This window comes from Cherax quadricarinatus, chromosome 10 (assembly GCF_038502225.1).
Source record: "Cherax quadricarinatus isolate ZL_2023a chromosome 10, ASM3850222v1, whole genome shotgun sequence".
NCBI lineage: Eukaryota > Metazoa > Arthropoda > Malacostraca > Decapoda > Parastacidae > Cherax > Cherax quadricarinatus.
Window position 1 is genome coordinate 4,817,823 of NC_091301.1, and position 26,813 is coordinate 4,844,635.

A 26,813-nucleotide genomic window follows, 5' to 3' on the forward strand; every position below is an offset into this window, starting at 1 on the left:
TACTACTCTGAGTCTGAATTATTGGAAATCTGAAGATCCCTCTGTCTACTTTTCCAATTATATTTTTTTGCGCACTTTGTGTGCTAATGAACAAAGATCACACTTGTCAAAATTTTTGCAGTCTGTGTATATTACGTCCACGTACTGTCCGTCTTCCAGTGAACTCAAACCATGTCGTAATGGCCTAGTAGTTGCCAGAAGCAGAACTGCCTTCTTCTATAACAGTGTCCTCCTTGGCTGTGTAACGTTGTCATTGTAACAATACCAGAGTGGAAGCAAAAACAACACCAGAAACAAAGTAGTGGACCGGGAACAATACAAGCAGCAGGAGGGGAAGGAACATTTTAGTAAACAGTACTGTAAACAGCAAGCTGGTGTGCCAGCAGCATCTCACAAAACCTGCTATACCGCAGTTACTCACATGGGTGTTATGTACACACGTGGTGAATGTGAGCGAGTTTTTGTCAGTTTAAGTAACTACCTGTAAAAGAGAGTCCACATCCGGCCGGGACACACCACTTGCAACACCTGGAATCCCTCATTAACAAGTGAAGGCTTCTATTAATACCTTGTGTGTTGATGGCAAAGCTCAGCAACTACCTCGAGAGTATTGATACACTGGAAGATGAGTAAAGTGACCTCGTAATGTACAAAGACTCTGCGAAAATCTTTGGAAAGTAAATCATTGTGTAATCAGACGTAAAAGGCGCATAAAATACATAACTGCAAAAGTGAGCTGAATGATCTGAACTTTGTAACTAATCGGCTCAAGTAAGAAGATCTAACAAAGTAAATTCAGGGAACTCGATAATGGAAAGCTCTATTTTTTCATAGCACTATTTTCGCCACAACTCCTTGTCTTATGTATATATCAGACATGGACAGGGGCCGTAGGGAAGATCCGGGACAGCTGCTATGGCCCGGTCCCAGACAAGGTCTCCTAGCTGATAGCTTGATCAACCTGGATGTTGGCGCTAGTCGCACGCAGTTCAAAGTAGGCACCAACGTCCGGCTGACCAAGAACTAGAGGAATTTACCCAATTCCCTCCTGAAGACAGCTAAGGTTCTATCGGCAATTTCCCTTATGTATGAAGGGAGGTTGTTGAAAAGACCTGGTCCCTTTACATATAATGAGTGGTCTCTTGGAGTATTCATTTACACCCGTATTTGTTATGTAAGCCAATTCTTCCAGTAAGCTACAGAAAACATGTGTGTGCATGGCAAGAGGTCTGCTAAAGAATAAGAATTTTCCTCATCCACTATGGAAAAAAAAACTAAGAAAAAATTGAACTAAGTATAAAACGTAATCAAACTGCGATAAGAAATTTGAAAGATCTGGAGTAACCATTTTGGAAAATCTTACATTCAAAGAACACATCATAGATAACTAGCCCGTGGCGAATAAATTAAAGGAGCTAGTTATCTGTAGACTAAAATACTAACACCCTTATTTAAGGACGGCAAAATAGTATATTTTAAGATGCAGAGAACTTGTATTGTCTGTATCAGTTCAAATACCTAAATTACTGGCAATGGTTAAAACCCATCAATGTGTACTTCCTGGAGTGTAGATGATGCAAACTGCTTCCTGTAAAAAGCAGGAGTATGGTAAATACACTAGGAGATAAATTATTTTGGACAAAAGGGTATAAAATTATATATATATATATATATATATATATATATATATATATATATATATATATATATATATATATATACATGAGGATTTAAAAAAATAAACTAACTATTCAGAAAGGAATATGATAAATCTCTGCAAACTGGTTTCATACGTCGAGCTGTAGTGTCTACGTCGGAATGCAGGCCGCAAGAACTAATAGGCTGAATGAGCAAGACTGGTTATATCCAGCCTTGAGGTGCGTAGGTGAGGATTAATACACTAAAATAACCATCAAAACATGTACGCTTTTAATGACATTTTGTAAGTGGGATAAGTCTATGATGATGATCTGAGTATAACACTTTGTTTGTTTGTTTGTTTTAACAGCCTCGCCTCCTGCCTTGCCCTCAGGACAACTATATTTCCTTAGCAACAAAATTTGATAAGCTCAGGGTAAAAAACAGCTCACAATAATCCCCTCTCCCCCTCCCCCCACTCAACACACATAGGCAGAAACGTGACGAAGGTAAAAAGAAACGTTCCTTTGTTCTAGAGAAGCGCTTAATAATATTAAGACCACTGAGTTGAACTTTCTGTTCGTGAGGTAACGAGAAGCATGGTATGAGAAAATAATGATTTAAACACATAATTAGGAGCATGGTAGTAGTAGAAAATGGTGATGGATAATTAGGAGCATGACTAGAGGAGGAAGTAATGAGAAACATGGTAGAAGGAGATAAAGAGCGTCAAGTGTTGTGTGGTAGTAATGAGTATGTTGGTAGGTAATGAGAATCATGATAGGAGGTAAAGACAGCAAGAGGTAATGAGAATTTTGTTGTAAGATTAAAAATGTCAAGTATGGCGAGGGAAAGACCTACCTTATGACACTCGTGGGTCTGAGGGACACCTAGGGTAGTCGTGGGTAGCCACACTGGAACACTAGTGTCCTCACTCCTGGTCGCTTCACCTTCCATCATCTCAACCAAGGACGTGACTTCCCAACAGTCGGGATTACACTCCCCACACTCCATGTCACTAATTTTTAAAGCGAAGGCGAAGAGGCTCGGCTGGGAAAGAAACTTTTCTGCTGTTTTTGGCAATTTCTTAAAGCGGTGATCGTTGAGAGGGTTTACAAGCCCAAGAGAGTCGATATATATCCAAAATTCATGAACTGGAACGTGGTCAATGGTAGGGCTTTCCTCGGCCTCTTTCTTGCATAGTTTTTGGTTCAGTATTTGAGTTAACTCAGCTACTAAGTCTGTTGTCCCTACAAAATCATTTTCACTCCACCAGACACCAGAATCCAAATTAACATTTTCTATGCTACTCAGTTTTGCCTTGTGTCGACACGCCTCGTTGAGAGAAACGTTTTCAGAAGTAAGGACTGCTGGCTCAGCGTCGACAGTGTCGTTTGCTGCCTGAGGCAGGAACCGGGTGTCCTGGGGCCGGAGCCGGGTGTCCTGGGGCCGGAGCCGGGTGTCCTGGGGCCACAGCTGGGCGTCCTGGGATGCAATATGAGCCTTTCTCCTCCTGACATTGCACTGTATCCAGTTGTTCTCCTGGCCTGCGCTGCCCACAACCGCTTCACATAACACATCGTCCTCCAGTTCTTGAATCAGATCGAGCAGTAATTTAGTGGTAGTGCTGGAGTGTCCTCCGGGTTTCATCACCAGACGCTCGCCGCCTTCCAGACAGTCTCTTCTCGGGCAACCTCTTGCGGAGTGTATATATTCTCCATCATTTATCGGCATTATATATTTTGAGTCTTGGGCGCTATATTCTCTCAGTGAGAAACTCTTATTTCTCCCAAGATCGATTATGTCTCTACTGAAGACATTTCTTTTCCTTCCAGACACGAACATTTCCCTGTCAATTAAAACACCTCCGTCTTCCCCAGAAAGGCTTCCGTCCGTTGCAGTGCTGTTCTGATCCCTTCCTTGGACACTGTTTACTAACGTACTGGTCCCTCTGCAAGCTTTTGTAGCTTTTCCAAGGACATCCTTTTCCTTTTCCGAAAAGCATTTCTCTCTTTCTAAGAGGTATTGCTTCCTCCCCGTGAGTTTCTCCTTTGTTCCGGTATTATTTTGCTTTCTTACACAAGAATTGCAGTCTGAATTTAGTTCTTTGTCTGAGATATTCAAGCTCATCCCCGACACAATTCGATCTCTTCTAAACCCGCTCTTTCCTTTTCCGTGCATATGCTCTTTTATTACAGAAACAGTCTCTTCTTTAGTAGGAATGCATTTCTGCGCTCCGAGAAGACTTGTTTTTCTTCGAGGAATATTTCCGACTGTCTCAGGGATACCACAATGTCTTCGAAGAACACTGAGTGTCTTGTCCCTATCACTCCATGTTGGTAGGGGAGAAGGGATAATGGTGCTGCTGACTTTTTCCATATCAGTGAGTTGAGAGTTACTCGCGTGGTTGTGTGAAGGGTGTGCATGGCTCCTGACACCCTCCTCGCTGCAGCACTTGCGGACTCCCACGGGGCTTCCAGACGCTATGGATATGAGGTGGAAAGTAGGAAAAGTTGACATTAGCTTGAAGTCAGCCCTGCTGTGCCACACCTGCTGAAGCCATCGCTGAGTGTCGAGGATGTTTTCTAGGCTTGGCTTGAGGAGTGTTGCTTGGCGGGAGGTGTCCGGTGTTACTGGCAGGCTATGATAGGTTCGCTGGGCTAGCTTGTCACTACACGAACTCTCGTCACTGGAACTGGACCAGGTCTTCCTGCGTCGCCCACCTCGCATTCTATGCCTGCGAGGCATCCTCACCTTCTGTATGGCACTCCTCGCCCTCTCTGTGGCACTCCGCACCTCTGTGGCAATCCTCACTCTGTGGCATTCCTCGCCTTCTCTGTAGTACCCTTGGCTAAATCAACCTCCACAAGCATATACATCATCCAGTGTAAATCATAAAATAAGCTTCAACTTGTTATTTTCATAATGCCACATTTTCAAGATGCACGAAAACCAGGAGAGAACAGCATCATGGAACAGGATTCACCAAGACTATTGTTTAACTATTGTTTGTATCTGTTAATAAATACACTACCTGACCAGGTGTACTCATCACAATCATTATCTTAAAATTACCTCTTCACTCCTACTGTCTCCATTGTAACATTCTCATGTCTTGGACTAAATAAGCCTGTTGTTTCAACAATAAAGATACCTACGTAGGTGTTGCACCTACGTCTTATTCATCAATCAGTACACTCGTTCCGCGTCACTGGTACAACCAACTATATGGGCACATCAAATTAAGGCCTAGCACCATATATATATCAGACACAGTACACGACACCGGCCTCACACCCACCACACTACACTACACCGGCCTCACACCCGCCACACTACACTACACCGGCCTCACACCCGCCACACTACACTACACCGGCCTCACACCCACCACACTACACCGGCCTCACACCCACCACACTACACTACACTGGCCTCACACCCACCACACTACACTACACCGGCCTCACACCCACTACACTACACCGTCCTCACACCCGCCACACTACACTACACCGGCCTCACACCCGCCACACTACACTACACCGGCCTCACACCCGCCACACTACACTACACCGGCCTCACACCCACTACACTACACCGGCCTCACACCCACCACACTACACTACACCGGCCTCACACCCACCACACTACACTACACCGGCCTCACACTCGCCACACTACACTACACCGGCCTCACACCCACTACACTACACTACACCGGCCTCACACCCACCACACTACACTACACCGGCCTCACACCCACCACACTACACTATACCGGCCTCACACCCACTACACTACACTGACCTCACACCCACCACACTACACTACACCGGCCTCACACCCGCTACACTACACCGGCCTCACACTCACCACACTACACTACACCGGCCTCACACCCACCACACTACACTACACCAGCCTCACACCCACCACACTACACTACACTGACCTAACACCCACCATACTACACTACACCGGCCTCACACCCGCCACACTACACTACGCCGGCCTCACACCCACCACACTACACTACACCGGCCTCACACCCACCACACTACACTACACCGGCCTCACACCCACCACACTACACTACACTGACCTCACACCCACCACTCTACACTACACCGGCCTCACACCCACCACACTACACTACACCGGCCTCACACCCACCACACTACACTACACCGGCCTCACACCCACCACACTACACCGGCCTCACACCCACCACACTACACTACACCGGCCTCACACCCACCACACTACACCGGCCTCACACCCACCACACTACACTACACCGGCCTCACACCCACCACACTACACTACACCGGCCTCACACCCACCACTCTACACTACACCGGCCTCACACCCGCCACACTACACTACACCGGCCTCACACCCACCACACTACACTACACAGGCCCCTCACCCACCACACTACACCGGCCTCACACCCACCACACTACACTACACCGGCCTCACACCCACCACACTACACCGGCCTCACACCCACCACACTACACTACACCGGCCTCACACCCACCACACTACACTACACCGGCCTCACACCCACCACACTACACCGGCCTCACACCCACCACACTACACTACACCGGCCTCACACCCACCACACTACACTACACCGGCCTCACACCCACCACTCTACACTACACCGGCCTCACACCCGCCACACTACACTACACCGGCCTCACACCCACCACACTACACTACACCGGCCTCACACCCACAACACTACACCGGCCTCACACCCACCACACTACACTACACCGGCCTCACACCCACCACACTACACCGGCCTCACACCCACCACACTACACTACACCGGCCTCACACCCACCACACTACACTACACAGGCCTCACACCCACCACACTACACTACACCGGCCTCACACCCACCACACTACACTACACCGGCCTCACACCCACCACACTACACTACACCGGCCTCACACCCACCACACTACACTACACCGGCCTCACACCCACCACACTACACTACACCGGCCTCACACCCACCACACTACACTACACCGGCCTCACACCCGCCACACTACACTACACCGGCCTCACACCCGCCACACTACACTACACCGGCCTCACACCCGCCACACTACACTACACCGGCCTCACACCCACCACTCTACACTACACCGGCCTCACACCCACCACACTACACTACACCGGCCTCACACCCACCACACTACACTACACCGGCCTCACACCCACCACACTACACTACACCGGCCTCACACCCACCACACTACACTACACCGGCCTCACACCCGCCACACTACACTACACCGGCCTCACACCCGCCACACTACACTACACCGGCCTCACACCCGCCACACTACACTACACCGGCCTCACACCCACCACTCTACACTACACCGGCCTCACACCCACCACACTACACTACACCGGCCTCACACCCACCACACTACACTACACCGGCCTCACACCCCCACCTACACTACACCGGCCTCACACCCACCACACTACACTACACCGGCCTCACACCCACCACACTACACTACACCGGCCTCACACCCACCACACTACACTACACCGGCCTCACACCCACCACACTACACTACACCGGCCTCACACCCACCACACTACACTACACCGGCCTCACACCCACCACACTACACTACACCGGCCTCACACCCACCACACTACACTACACCGGCCTCACACCCGCCACACTACACTACACCGGCCTCACACCCGCCACACTACACTACACCGGCCTCACACCCGCCACACTACACTACACCGGCCTCACACCCACCACTCTACACTACACCGGCCTCACACCCACCACACTACACTACACCGGCCTCACACCCACCACACTACACTACACCGGCCTCACACCCACCACACTACACCGGCCTCACACCCACCACACTACACTACACCGGCCTCACACCCACCACACTACACTACACCGGCCTCACACCCACCACACTACACTACACCGGCCTCACACCCACCACACTACACTACACCGGCCTCACACCCACCACACTACACTACACCGGCCTCACACCCACCACACTACACTACACCGGCCTCACACCCGCCACACTACACTACACTGGCCTCACACCCACCACACTACACTACACCGGCCTCACACCCACCACACTACACTACACCGGCCTCACACCCACCACACTACACTACACCGGCCTCACACCCACCACACTACACTACACCGGCCTCACACCCGCCACACTACACTACACCGGCCTCACACCCACCACACTACACTACACCGGCCTCACACCCACCACACTACACTACACCGGCCTCACACCCACCACACTACACTACACCGGCCTCACACCCACCACACTACACTACACCGGCCTCACACCCACCACACTACACTACACCGGCCTCACACCCGCCACACTACACTACACCGGCCTCACACCCACCACACTACACTACACCGGCCTCACACCCACCACACTACACTACACCGGCCTCACACCCACCACACTACACTACACCGGCCTCACACCCACCACACGACAATACACCGGCCTCACACCCACCACACTACACTACACCGGCCTCACACCCACCAGACTACACTACACCGGCCTCACACCCACCGCACTACACTACACCGGCCTCACACCCACCACACTACACTACACCGGCCTCACACCCGCCACACTACACTACACCGGCCTCACACCCACCACACTACACTACACCGGCCTCACACCCACCACACTACACTACACCGGCCTCACACCCACCACACTACACTACACCGGCCTCACACCCACCACACTACACTACACCGGCCTCACACCCACCACACTACACTACACCGGCCTCACACCCACCACACTACACTACACCGGCCTCACACCCGCCACACTACACTACACCGGCCTCACACCCACCACACTACACTACACCGGCCTCACACCCACCACACTACACTACACCGGCCTCACACCCACCACACTACACTACACCGGCCTCACACCCACCACACTACACTACACCGACCTCACACCCACCACACTACACTACACCGGCCTCACACCCACCACACTACACTACACCGGCCTCACACCCACCACACTACACTACACCGGCCTCACACCCACCACACTACACTACACCGGCCTCACACCCACCACACTACACTACACCGGCCTCACACCCACCACACTACACTACACCGGCCTCACACCCACCACACTACACTACACCGGCCTCACACCCACCACACTACACTACACCACACCACACTACACTACACCGGCCTCACACCCACCACACTACACTACACCGGCCTCACACCCGCCACACTACACTACACCGGCCTCACACCCACCACACTACACTACACCGGCCTCACACCCGCCACACTACACTACACCGGCCTCACACCCACCACACTACACACCCGGCCTCACACCCACCACACTACACTACACCGGCCTCACACCCTCCACACTACACTACACCGGCCTCACACCCACCACACTACACTACACCGGCCTCACACCCACCACACTACACTACACCGGCCTCACACCCACCACACTACACTACACCGGCCTCACACCCGCCACACTACACTACACCGGCCTCACACCCACCACACTACACTACACCGGCCTCACACCCACCACACTACACTACACCGGCCTCACACCCGCCACACTACACTACACCGGCCTCACACCCACCACACTACACTACACCGGCCTCACACCCGCCACACTACACTACACGGGCCTCACACCCACCACACTACACTACACCGCCACACTACACTACACCGGCCTCACACCCACACACACACTACACCGGCCTCACACCCACCACACTCTACACCGGCCTCACACCACACTACACTACACCGGCCTCACACCCACCACACTACACTACACCGGCCTCACACCACGCCACACTACACTACACCGGCCTCACACCCACCACACTACACTACACCGGCCTCACACCACACTACACTACACCGGCCTCACACCCGCCACACTACACTACACCGGCCTCACACCCACCACACTACACTACACCGGCCTCACACCCACCACACTACACTACACCGGCCTCACACCCGCCACACTACACTACACCGGCCTCACACCCACCACACTACACTACACCGGCCTCACACCCACCACACTACACTACACCGGCCTCACACCCGCCACACTACACTACACCGGCCTCACACCCACCACACTACACTACACCGGCCTCACACCCACCACACTACACTACACCGGCCTCACACCCGCCACACTACACTACACCGGCCTCACACCCACCACACTACACTACACCGGCCTCACACCCACCACACTACACTACACCGGCCTCACACCCGCCACACTACACTACACCGGCCTCACACCCACCACACTACACTACACCGGCCTCACACCCACCACACTACACTACACCGGCCTCACACCCGCCACACTACACTACACCGGCCTCACACCCACCACACTACACTACACCGGCCTCACACCCGCCACACTACACTACACCGGCCTCACACCCACCACACTACACCGGCCTCACACCCACCACACTACACTACACCGGCCTCACACCCACCACACTACACTACACCGGCCTCACACCCACCACACTACACTACACCGGCCTCACACCCACCACACTACACTACACCGGCCTCACACCCACCACACTACACTACACCGGCCTCACACCCGCCACACTACACTACACCGGCCTCACACCCGCCACACTACACTACACCGGCCTCACACCCACCACACTACACTACACCGGCCTCACACCCACCACACTACACTACACCGGCCTCACACCCACCACACTACACTACACCGGCCTCACACCCACCACACTACACTACACCGGCCTCACACCCACCACACTACACTACACCGGCCTCACACCCACCACACTACACTACACCGGCCTCACACCCACCACACTACACTACACCGGCCTCACACCCGCCACACTACACTACACCGGCCTCACACCCACCACACTACACTACACCGGCCTCACACCCGCCACACTACACTACACCGGCCTCACACCCACCACACTACACTACACCGGCCTCACACCCACCACACTACACTACACCGGCCTCACACCCACCACACTACACTACACCGGCCTCACACCCACCACACTACACTACACCGGCCTCACACCCACCACACTACACTACACCGGCCTCACACCCACCACACTACACTACACCGGCCTCACACCCACCACACTACACTACACCGGCCTCACACCCACCACACTACACTACACCGGCCTCACACCCACCACACTACACTACACCGGCCTCACACCCACCACACTACACTACACCGGCCTCACACCCACCACACTACACTACACCGGCCTCACACCCACCACACTACACTACACCGGCCTCACACCCACCACACTACACTACACCGGCCTCACACCCACCACACTACACTACACCGGCCTCACACCCACCACACTACACTACACCGGCCTCACACCCACCACACTACACTACACCGGCCTCACACCCACCACACTACACTACACCGGCCTCACACCCACCACACTACACTACACCGGCCTCACACCCACCACACTACACTACACCGGCCTCACACCCACCACACTACACTACACCGGCCTCACACCCACCACACTACACTACACCGGCCTCACACCCACCACACTACACTACACCGGCCTCACACCCACCACACTACACTACACCGGCCTCACACCCACCACACTACACTACACCGGCCTCACACCCACCACACTACACTACACCGGCCTCACACCCACCACACTACACTACACCGGCCTCACACCCACCACACTACACTACACCGGCCTCACACCCACCACACTACACTACACCGGCCTCACACCCACCACACTACACTACACCGGCCTCACACCCACCACACTACACTACACCGGCCTCACACCCACCACACTACACTACACCGGCCTCACACCCACCACACTACACTACACCGGCCTCACACCCACCACACTACACTACACCGGCCTCACACCCACCACACTACACTACCTCACACTCCACCACACTACACTACACCGGCCTCACACCCGCCACACTACACTACACCGGCCTCACACCACACTACACTACACCGGCCTCACACCCACCACACTACACTACACCGGCCTCACACCCACCACACTACACTACACCGGCCTCACACCCACCACACTACACTACACCGGCCTCACACACACCACACACACACCGGCCTCACACCACACTACACTACACCGGCCTCACACCCACCACACTACACTACACCGGCCTCACACCCACCACACTACACTACACCGGCCTCACACCCACCACACTACACTACACCGGCCTCACACACCACTACACTACACCGGCCTACACTACACCGGCCTCACACCCACCACACTACACTACACCACACCACACTACACTACACCGGCCTCACACCCACCACACTACACTACACCGGCCTCACACCACACTACACTACACCGGCCTCACACCCACCACACTACACTACACCGGCCTCACACCCACCACACTACACTACACCGGCCTCACACCCACCACACTACACTACACCGGCCTCACACCCACCACACTACACTACACCGGCCTCACACCCACCACACTACACTACACCGGCCTCACACCCACCACACTACACTACACCGGCCTCACACCCACCACACTACACTACACCGGCCTCACACCCACCACACTACACTACACCGGCCTCACACCCACCACACTACACTACACCGGCCTCACACCCACCACACTACACTACACCGGCCTCACACCCACCACACTACACTACACCGGCCTCACACCCACCACACTACACTACACCGGCCTCACACCCACCACACTACACTACACCGGCCTCACACCACACTACACTACACCGGCCTCACACCCACCACACTACACTACACCGGCCTCACACCCACCACACTACACTACACCGGCCTCACACCCACCACACTACACTACACCGGCCTCACACCCACCACACTACACTACACAGGCCACACACACACCCCACACACACACACCACACTACACTACACCGGCCTCACACCCACCACACTACACTACACCGGCCTCACACCCACCACACTACACTACACCGGCCTCACACCCACCACACTACACTACACCGGCCTCACACCCACCACACTACACTACACCGGCCTCACACCCACCACACTACACTACACCGGCCTCACACCCACCACACTACACTACACCGGCCTCACACCCACCACACTACACTACACCGGCCTCACACCCACCACACTACACTACACCGGCCTCACACCCACCACACTACACTACACCGGCCTCACACCCACCACACTACACTACACCGGCCTCACACCCACCACACTACACTACACCGGCCTCACACCCACCACACTACACTACACCGGCCTCACACCCACCACACTACACTACACCGGCCTCACACCCACCACACTACACTACACCGGCCTCACACCCACCACACTACACTACACCGGCCTCACACCCACCACACTACACAACACTGGCCTCACACCCACCACACTACACTACACCGGCCTCACACCCACCACACTACACTACACGGGCCTCACACCCTCCACACTACACTACTCCGGTCTGACACCCACCACACTACACTACACCGGCCTCACACCCGCCACACTACACTACACCGGCCTCACACCCACACTACACTACACTCACACCCACCACACTACACTACACCGGCACTACACACCGGCCTCACACCCGCCACACACACTACACTACACCGGACTCACAACCACCACACTACACTACACCGGCCTCACACCCACCACACTACACTACACCGGCCTCACACCCACCACACTACACTACACCGGCCTCACACCCACCACACTACACTACACCGGCCTCACACCCACCACACTACACTACACCGGCCTCACACCCACCACACTACACTACACCGGCCTCACACCCACCACACTACACTACACCGGCCTCACACCCGCCACACTACACTACACCGGCCTCACACCCACCACACTACACTACACCGGCCTCACACCACTACCACACTACACTACACCGGCCTCACACCCACCACACTACACTACACCGGCCTCACACCCACCACACTACACTACACCGGCCTCACACCCACCACACTACACTACACCGGCCTCACACCCACCACACTACACTACACCGGCCTCACACCCACCACACTACACTACACCGGCCTCACACCCACCACACTACACTACACCGGCCTCACACCCACCACACTACACTACACCGGCCTCACACCCACCACACTACACTACACCGGCCTCACACCCACCACACTACACTACACCGGCCTCACACCCACCACACTACACTACACCGGCCTCACACCCACCACACTACACTACACCGGCCTCTCACCCACCACACTACACTACACCGGCCTCACACCCACCACACTACACTACACCGGCCTCACACCCACCACACTACACTACACCGCCTCACACCCACCACACTACACTACACCGGCGTCACTAGCACCACACTACACTACACCGGCCTCACACCCACCACACTACACTACACCGGCCTCACACCCACCACACTACACTACACCGGCCTCACACCCACCACACTACACTACACCGGCCTCACACCCACCACACTACACTACACCGGCCTCACACCCACCACACTACACTACACCGGCCTCACACCCACCACACTACACTACACCCCACCACACTACACTACACCGGCCTCACACCCACCACACTACACTACACCGGCCTCACACCCACCACACTACACTACACCGGCCTCACACACCACACTACACTACACCGGCCTACACTACACTACCGGCCACACTACACTACACCGGCCTCACACCCGCCACACTACACTACACCGGCCCTACACCACACTACACTACACCGGCCTCACACCCACCACACTACACTACACCGGGCCACACTACACTACACCACCACACTACACTACACCGGCCTCACACCCACCACACTACACTACACCGGCCTCACACCCACCACACTACACTACACCGGCCTCACACCCACCACACTACACTACACCGGCCTCACACCCACCACACTACACTACACCGGCCTCACACCCACCACACCACACACCGGCCTCACACCCACACTACACTCCACCGGCCTCACACCCACCACACTACACTACACCGGCCTCACACCCACCACACTACACTACACCGGCCTCACACCCACCACACTACACTACACCGGCCTCACACCCACCACACTACACTACACCGGCCTCACACCCACCACACTACACTACACCGGCCTCACACCCACCACACTACACTACACCGGCCTCACACCCACCACACTACACTACACCGGCCTCACACCCACCACACTACACTACACCGGCCTCACACCCACCACACTACACTACACCGGCCTCACACCCACCACACTACACTACACCGGCCTCACACCCACCACACTACACTACACCGGCCTCACACCCACCACACTACACTACACCGGCCTCACACCCACCACACTACACTACACCGGCCTCACACCCGCCACACTACACTACACCGGCCTCACACCCACCACACTACACTACACCGGCCTCACACCCACCACACTACACTACACCGGCCTCACACCCACCACACTACACTACACCGGCCTACACTACACCACACCACACTACACTACACCGGCCTCACACCCGCCACACTACACTACACCGGCCTACACTACACACACCGGCCTCACACCCACCACACTACACTACACCGGCCTCACACCCACCACACTACACTACACCGGCCTCACACCCACCACACTACACTACACCGGCCCACACCACACTACACTACACCGGCCTCACACCCACCACACTACACTACACCGGCCTCACACCCACCACACTACACTACACCGGCCTCACACCCACCACACTACACTACACCGGCCTCACACCCGCCACACTACACTACACCGGCCTCCACCACACTACACTACACCGGCCTCACACCCACCACCACTACACTACACCGGCCTCACACCCACCACACTACACTACACCGGCCTCACACACCACCACACTACACTACACCGGCCTCACACCCACCACACTCTACACCGGCCCCGCCACACTACACTACACCGGCCTCACACCCACCACACTACACTACACCGGCCTCACACCCACCACACTACACTACACCGGCCTCACACCCACACACTACACTACACCGGCCTACACAATACACCGGCCTCACACCCACCACACTACACTACACCGGCCTCTACACCCACCACACTACACTACACCGGCCTACACTACACCCACCACACTACACTACACCGGCCTCACACCCACCACACTACACTACACCGGCCTCACACCCACCACACTACACTACACCGGCCTCACACCCACCACACTACACTACACCGGCCTCACACCCACCACACTACACTACACCGGCACTACACTACACCACACCACACTACACTACACCGGCCTCACACCCACCACACTACACTACACCGGCCTCACACCCACCACACTACACTACACCGGCCTCACACCCACCACACTACACTACACCGGCCTCACACCCACCACACTACACTACACCGGCCTCACACCCACCACACTACACTACACCGGCCTCACACCCACCACACTACACTACACCGGCCTCACACCCACCACACTACACTACACCGGCCTCACACCCACCACACTACACTACACCGGCCTCACACCCACCACACTACACTACACCGGCCTCACACCCACCACACTACACTACACCGGCCTCACACCCACCACACTACACTACACCGGCCTCACACCCACCACACTACACTACACCGGCCTCACACCCGCCACTCTACACTACACCGGCCTCACACCCACCACACTACACTACACCTGCCTCAATCACACCACACTACACTACACCGGCCTCACACCCACCACACTACACTACACCGGCCTCACACCCACCACACTACACTACACCGGCCTCACACCCACCACACTACACTACACCGGCCTCACACCCACCACACTACACTACACCGGCCTCACACCCACCACACGACACGACACCGGCCTCACACCCACCACACTACACTACACCGGCCTCACACCCGCCTCACCCCCACCACACTACACTACACCGGCCTCACACCCACCACACTACACTACACCGGCCTCACACCCACCAAACTACACTACACCGGCCTCACACCCACCACACTACACTACACCGGCCTCACACCCACCACACTACACTACACCGGCCTCACACCCACCACACTACACTACACCGGCCTCACACCCACCACACTACACTACACCGGCCTCACACCCACCACACTACACTACACCGGCCTCACACCCGCCACACTACACTACACCGGCCTCACACCCACCACACTACACTACACCGGCCTCACACCCGCCACACTACACTACACCGGCCTCACACCCACCACACTACTCTACACCGGCCTCACACCCGCCACACTACACTACACCGGCCTCACACTCACCACACTACACTACACCGGCCTCACACCCACCACACTACACTACACCGGCCTCACACCCACCACACTACACTACACCGGCCTCACACCCACCACACTACACTACACCGGCCTCACACCCACCACACTACACTACACCGGCCTCACACCCACCACACTACACTACACCGGCCTCACACCCGCCACACTACACTACACCGGCCTCACACCCGCCACACTACACTACACCGGCCTCACACCCACCACACTACACTACACCGGCCTCACACCCACCACACTACACTACACCGGCCTCACACCCACCACACTACACTACACCGGCCTCACACCCACCACACTCACACCCGGCCTCACACCCACCACCCTACACTACACCGGCCTCACACCCACCACACTACACTACACCGGCCTCACACCCGCCACACTACACTACACCGGCCTCACACCCACCACCTACACTACACCGGCCTCACACACCTACCACACTACACTACACCGGCCTCACACCCACCACACTACACTACACCGGCCTCACACCCACCACACTACACTACACCGGCCTCACACCCACCACACTACACTACACCGGCCTCACACCCACCACACTACACTACACCGGCCTCACACCCACCACACTACACTACACCGGCCTCACACCCACCACACTACACTACACCGGCCTCACACCCACCACACTACACTACACCGGCCTCACACCCGCCACACTACACTACACCGGCCTCACACCCACCACACTACACTACACCGGCCTCACACCCACCACACTACACTACACCGGCCTCACACCCACCACACTACACTACACCGGCCTCACACCCACCACACTACACTACACCGGCCTCACACCCACCACACTACACTACACCGGCCTCACACCCACCACACTACACTACACCGGCCTCACACCCACCACACTACACTACACCGGCCTCACACCCACCACACTACACTACACCGGCCTCACACCCGCCACACTACACTACACCGGCCTCACACCCACCACACTACACTACACTGGCCTCACACCCGCCACACTACACTACACCGGCCTCACACCCACCACACTACACTACACCGGCCTCACACCCACCACACTACACTACACCGGCCTCACACCCACCACACTACACTACACCGGCCTCACACCCACCACACTACACTACACCGGCCTCACACCCACCACACTACACTACACCGGCCTCACACCCACCACACTACACTACACCGGCCTCACACCCACCACACTACACTACACCGGACACACACCCACCACACTACACTACACCGGCCTCACACCCGCCACACTACACTACACCGGCCTCACACCCACCACACTACACTACACCGGCCTCACACCCGCCACACTACACTACACCGGCCTCACACCCGCCACACTACACTACACCGGCCTCACACCCACCACACTACACTACACCGGCCTCACACCCACCACACTACACTACACCGGCCTCACACCCACCACACTACACTACACCGGCCTCACACCCACCACACTACACTACACCGGCCTCACACCCACCACACTACACTACACCGGCCTCACACCCACCACACTACACTACACCGGCCTCACACCCACCACACTACACTACACCGGCCTCACACCCACCACACTACACTACACCGGCCTCACACCCACCACACTACACTACACCGGCCTCACACCCGCCACACTACACTACACCGGCCTCACACCCACCACACTACACTACACCGGCCTCACACCCACCACACTACACTACACCGGCCTCACACCCACCACACTACACTACACCGGCCTCACACCCGCCACACTACACTACACCGGCCTCACACCCGCCACACTACACTACACCGGCCTCACACCCACCACACTACACTACACCGGCCTCACACCCACCACACTACACTACACCGGCCTCACACCCACCACACTACACTACACCGGCCTCACACCCACCACACTACACTACACCGGCCTCACACCCGCCACACTACACTACACCGGCCTCACACCCACCACACTACACTACACCGGCCTCACACCCGCCACACTACACTACACCGGCCTCACACCCACCACACTACACTACACCGGCCTCACACCCGCCACACTACACTACACCGGCCTCACACCCACCACACTACACTACACCGGCCTCACACCCACCACACTACACTACACCGGCCTCACACCCACCACACTACACTACACCGGCCTCACACCCACCACACTACACTACACCGGCCTCACACCCACCACACTACACTACACCGGCCTCACACCCACCACACTACACTACACCGGCCTCACACCCACCACACTACACTACACCGGCCTCACACCCACCACACTACACTACACCGGCCTCACACCCACCACACTACACTACACCGGCCTCACACCCACCACACTACACTACACCGGCCTCACACCCACCACACTACACTACACCGGCCTCACACCCACCACACTACACTACACCGGCCTCACACCCACCACACTACACTACACCGGCCTCACACCCACCACACTACACTACACCGGCCTCACACCCACCACACTACACTACACCGGCCTCACACCCACCACACTACACTACACCGGCCTCACACCCACCACACTACACTACACCGGCCTCACACCCACCACACTACACTACACCGGCCTCACACCCACCACACTACACTACACCGGCCTCACACCCACCACACTACACTACACCGGCCTCACACCCACCACACTACACTACACCGGCCTCACACCCACCACACTACACTACACCGGCCTCACACCCACCACACTACACTACACCGGCCTCACACCCACCACACTACACTACACCGGCCTCACACCCACCACACTACACTACACCGGCCTCACACCCACCACACTACACTACACCGGCCTCACACCCACCACACTACACTACACCGGCCTCACACCCACCACACTACACTACACCGGCCTCACACCCACCACACACCACTACCCCGGCCACACACCCACCACACTACACTACACCGGCCTCACACCCACCACACTACACTACACCGGCCTCACACCCACCACACTACACTACACCGGCCTCACACCCACCACACTACACTACACCGGCCTCACACCCACCACACTACACTACACCGGCCTCACACCCACCACACTACACTACACCGGCCTCACACCCACCACACTACACTACACCGGCCTCACACCCACCACACTACACTACACCGGCCTCACACCCACCACACTACACTACACCGGCCTCACACCCACCACACTACACTACACCGGCCTCACACCCACCACACTACACTACACCGGCCTCACACCCACCACACTACACTACACCGGCCTCACACCCACCACACTACACTACACCGGCCTCACACCCACCACACTACACTACACCGGCCTCACACCCACCACACTACACTACACCGGCCTCACACCCACCACACTACACTACACCGGCCTCACACCCACCACACTACACTACACCGGCCTCACACCCGCCACACAACCACACCGGCCTACACTACACCGGCCTCACACCCACCACACTACACTACACTGGCCTCACACCCACCACACTACACTACACCGGCCTCACACCCACCACACTACACTACACCGGCCTCACACCCTCCACACTACACTACACCGGCCTCACACCCACCACACTACACTACACCGGCCTCACACCCACCACACTACACTACACCGGCCTCACACCCGCCACACTACCACACTACACTACACCGGCCTCACACCCACCACACTACACTACACCGGCCTCACACCCACCACACTACTCTACACCGGCCTCACACCCACCACACTACACTACACCGGCCTCACACCCGCCACACTACACTACACCGGCCTCACACCCACCACACTACACTACACCGGCCTCACACCCGCCACACTACACTACACCGGCCTCACACCCACCACACTACACTACACCGGCCTCACACCCGCCACACTACTCTACACCGGCCTCACACCCACCACACTACACTACACCGGCCTCACACCCACCACACTACACTACACCGGCCTCACACCCACCACACTACACTACAACGGCCTCACACCCACCACACTACACTACACCGGCCTCACACCCACCACACTACACTACACCGGCCTCACACCCACCACACTACACTACACCGGCCTCACACCCACCACACTACACTACACCGGCCTCACACCCGCCACACTACACTACACCGGCCTCACACCCACCACACTACACTACACCGGCCTCACACCCACCACACTACACTACACCGGCCTCACACCCACCACACTACACTACACCGGCCTCACACCCACCACACTACACTACACCGGCCTCACACCCACCACACTACACTACACCGGCCTCACACCCACCACACTACACTACACCGGCCTCACACCCGCCACACTACACTACACCGGCCTCACACCCACCACACTACACTACACCGGCCTCACACCCACCACACTACACTACACCGGCCTCACACCCACCACACTACACTACACAGGCCTAACACCCGCCACACTACACTACACCGGCCTCACACTCGCCACACTACACTACACCGGCCTCACACCCACCACACTACACTACACCGGCCTCACACCCACCACACTACACTACACCGGCCTCACACCCACCACACTACACTACACCGGCCTCACACCCGCCACACTACACTACACCGGCCTCACACCCACCACACTACACTACACCGGCCTCACACCCACCACCCACACACACCACTATCAACTAATTCCAAGCATCCTAACTCAGAGGTTTTAATCCTTCAGCCTACATTCTGAGCGTGACTAAGAGTGGCCTCACCTCTGTAGCACCTAAAGGCGAGTCTGGATTTACAAGAAGAGGGAATATGAGCCATGAGGCAGGCTAGGCTGCGTGACACCAGGTTGTAAGAAGCAACCAAGATGTAGGTGGGGGTGACACAGTGCCTCTCACAGCATGGAACAGTCACGTACGTTTGTCACTCTTAAGTTCACTGCCTCTCCTATCATCATCCTCACTATTATCACCACAATCAACACAGTCACTACCTGTACCATCACAATTATCACAGTCACTACCTGCACCGCCATCACAATTATCACAGTCACTACCTGCACCGCCATCACAATTATCACAGTCACTACCTGTACCATCACAATTATCACAGTCACTACCTGCACCGCCATCACAATTATCAGTCACTACTTGTACCACCATCACAATTATCACAGTCACTCCTGCACCGCCATCACAATTATCAGTCACTACTTGTACCACCATTACAATTATCACAGTCACTCCTGCACCACCATCACAATTATCACAGTCACTCCTGCACCACCATCACAATTATCACAGTCACTACTTGTACCACCATCACAATTATCACAGTCACTACTTGTACCACCATCACAATTATCACAGTCACTACCTGCACCACCATCACAATTATCACAGTCACTACCTGCACCACCATCACAATTATCACAGTCACTACTTGTACCACCATCACAATTATCACAGTCACTACCTGCACCACCATCACAATTATCACAGTCACTACCTGCACCACCATCACAATTATCACAGTCACTACCTGCACCACCATCACAATTATCACAGTCACTACCTGTACCATCACAATTATCACAGTCACTACCTGCACCACCATCACAATTATCACAGTCACTACCTGCACCGCCATCACAATTATCACAGTCACTACCTGTACCATCACAATTATCACAGTCACTACCTGCACCACCATCACAATTATCACAGTCACTACCTGCACCACCATCACAATTATCACAGTCACTACCTGCACCACCATCACAATTATCACAGTCACTACCTGCACCACCATCACAATTATCACAGTCACTACCTGTACCATCACAATTATCACAGTCACTACCTGCACCGCCATCACAATTATCAGTCACTACTTGTACCACCATCACAATTATCACAGTCACTCCTGCACCGCCATCACAATTATCAGTCACTACTTGTACCACCATTACAATTATCACAGTCACTCCTGCACCACCATCACAATTATCACAGTCACTCCTGCACCACCATCACAATTATCACAGTCACTACTTGTACCACCATCACAATTATCACAGTCACTACTTGTACCACCATCACAATTATCACAGTCACTACTTGTACCACCATCACAATTATCACAGTCACTACTTGTACCACCATCACAATTATCACAGTCACTACTTGTACCACCATCACAATTATCACAGTCACTACCTGCACCACCATCACAATTATCACAGTTATTACCTTCACATTATCCTCCTTCCCCTAAAACATTATCCTCCTTCCCCTAAAACATTATCCTCCTCCCCTGAAACATTATCCTCCTTCCCCTGAAACATTATCCTCCTTCCCCTAAAACATTATCCTCCTCCCCTGAAACATTATCCTCCTTCCCCTAAAATATTATCCTCCTTCCCCTGAAACATTATCCTCCTTCCCCTAAAATATTATCCTCCTTCCCCTGAAACATTATCCTCCTTCCCCTAAAACATTATCCTCCTTCCCCTAAAATATTATCCTCCTTCCCCTGAAACATTATCCTCCTTCCCCTGAAACATTATCCTCCTTCCCCTAAAATATTATCCTCCTTCCCCTGAAACATTATCCTCCTTCCCCTGAAACATTATCCTCCTTCCCCTGAAACATTATCCTCCTTCCCCTAAAATATTATCCTCCTTCCCCTGAAACATTATCCTCCTTCCCCTGAAATATTATCCTCCTTCCCCTAAAATATTATCCTCCTTCCCCTGAAACATTATCCTCCTTCCCCTAAAATATTATCCTCCTTCCCCTGAAACATTATCCTCCTTCCCCTGAAACATTATCCTCCTTCCCCTGAAACATTATCCTCCTTCCCGTGAAACATTATCCTCCTTCCCCTGAAACATTATCCTCCTTCCCCTGAAACATTATCCTCCTTCCCCTAAAATATTATCCTCCTTCCCCTGAAACATTATCCTCCTTCCCCTAAAATATTATCCTCCTTCCCCTGAAACATTATCCTCCTTCCCCTGAAATATTATCCTCCTTCCCCTAAAATATTATCCTCCTTCCCCTGAAACATTATCCTCCTTCCCCTAAAATATTATCCTCCTTCCCCTGAAACATTATCCTCCTTCCCCTGAAACATTATCCTCCTTCCCCTAAAATATTATCCTCCTTCCCCTGAAACATTATCCTCCTTCCCCTGAAACATTATCCTCCTTCCCCTGAAACATTATCCTCCTTCCCCTAAAATATTATCCTCCTTCCCCTGAAACATTATCCTCCTTCCCCTGAAATATTATCCTCCTTCCCCTAAAATATTATCCTCCTTCCCCTGAAACATTATCCTCCTTCCCCTAAAATATTATCCTCCTTCCCCTGAAATATTATCCTCCTTCCCCTGAAACATTATCCTCCTTCCCCTGAAATATTATCCTCCTTCCCCTAAAATATTATCCTCCTTCCCCTAAAATATTATCCTCCTTCCCCTGAAACATTATCCTCCTTCCCCTGAAATATTATCCTCCTTCCCCTAAAATATTATCCTCCTTCCCCTGAAACATTATCCTCCTTCCCCTGAAATATTATCCTCCTTCCCCTAAAATATTATCCTCCTTCCCCTGAAACATTATCCTCCTTCCCCTAAAATATTATCCTCCTTCCCCTGAAACATTATCCTCCTTCCCCTGAAACATTATCCTCCTTCCCCTAAAATATTATCCTCCTTCCCCTGAAACATTATCCTCCTTCCCCTGAAACATTATCCTCCTTCCCCTGAAACATTATCCTCCTTCCCCTAAAATATTATCCTCCTTCCCCTGAAACATTATCCTCCTTCCCCTGAAATATTATCCTCCTTCCCCTAAAATATTATCCTCCTTCCCCTGAAACATTATCCTCCTTCCCCTAAAATATTATCCTCCTTCCCCTGAAATATTATCCTCCTTCCCCTGAAACATTATCCTCCTTCCCCTGAAACATTATCCTCCTTCCCCTGAAACATTATCCTCCTTCCCCTGAAACATTATCCTCCTTCCCCTGAAACATTATCCTCCTTCCCCTGAAACATTATCCTCCTTCCCCTGAAACATTATCCTCCTTCCCCTGAAACATTATCCTCCTTCCCCTAAAATATTATCCTCCTTCCCCTAAAATATTATCCTCCTTCCCCTGAAACATTATCCTCCTCCCATTAAACATTATCCTCCTTCCCTTGAAACATTATCCTCCTTCCCCTAAAACATTATCCTCCTTCCCCTAAAACATTATCCTCCTTCCCCTAAAACATTATCCTCCTTCCCCTGAAACATTATCCTCCTTCCCTTGAAACATTATCCTCCTTCGCCTAAAACATTATCCTCCTTCCCTTGAAACATTATCCTCCTTCCCCTAAAACATTATCCTCCTTCCCTTGAAACATTATCCTCCTTCCCCTAAAACATTATCCTCCTTCCCCTGAAACATTATCCTCCTTCCCTTGAAACATTATCCTCCTTCCCCTAAAACATTATCCTCCTTCCCTTGAAACATTATCCTCCTTCCCCTAAAACATTATCCTCCTTCCCCTAAAACATTATCCTCCTTCCCCTAAAACATTATCCTCCTTCCCCTGAAACATTATCCTCCTTCCCTTGAAACATTATCCTCCTTCGCCTAAAACATTATCCTCCTTCCCTTGAAACATTATCCTCCTTCGCCTAAAACATTATCCTCCTTCCCCTAAAACATTATCCTCCTTCCCTTGAAACATTATCCTCCTTCGCCTAAAACATTATCCTCCTTCCCCTAAAACATTATCCTCCTTCCCCTAAAACATTATCCTCCTTCCCCTAAAACATTATCCTCCTTCCCCTGAAACATTATCCTCCTTCCCTTGAAACATTATCCTCCTTCGCCTAAAACATTATCCTCCTTCCCTTGAAACATTATCCTCCTTCGCCTAAAACATTATCCTCCTTCCCCTAAAACATTATCCTCCTTCCCCTGAAACATTATCCTCCTTCCCTTGAAACATTATCCTCCTTCCCCTAAAACATTATCCTCCTTCCCCTAAAACATTATCCTCCTTCCCCTAAAACATTATCCTCCTTCCCCTGAAACATTATCCTCCTTCCCTTGAAACATTATCCTCCTTCGCCTAAAACATTATCCTCCTTCCCTTGAAACATTATCCTCCTTCGCCTAAAACATTATCCTCCTTCCCCTAAAACATTATCCTCCTTCCCTTGAAACATTATCCTCCTTCGCCTAAAACATTATCCTCCTTCCCCTAAAACATTATCCTCCTTCCCCTAAAACATTATCCTCCTTCCCCTGAAACATTATCCTCCTTCCCCTAAAACATTATCCTC

At 54.0% G+C, this 26,813-nt stretch overlaps 1 protein-coding gene across 14 annotated transcripts in view; it reads right to left on the minus strand.

The window, feature by feature from the left end:
• Positions 1-26,813, minus strand: part of pins (G-protein-signaling modulator pins) — a 579,486-nt gene that overhangs the window by 112,318 nt on the left and 440,355 nt on the right. The window lies entirely within an intron of this gene.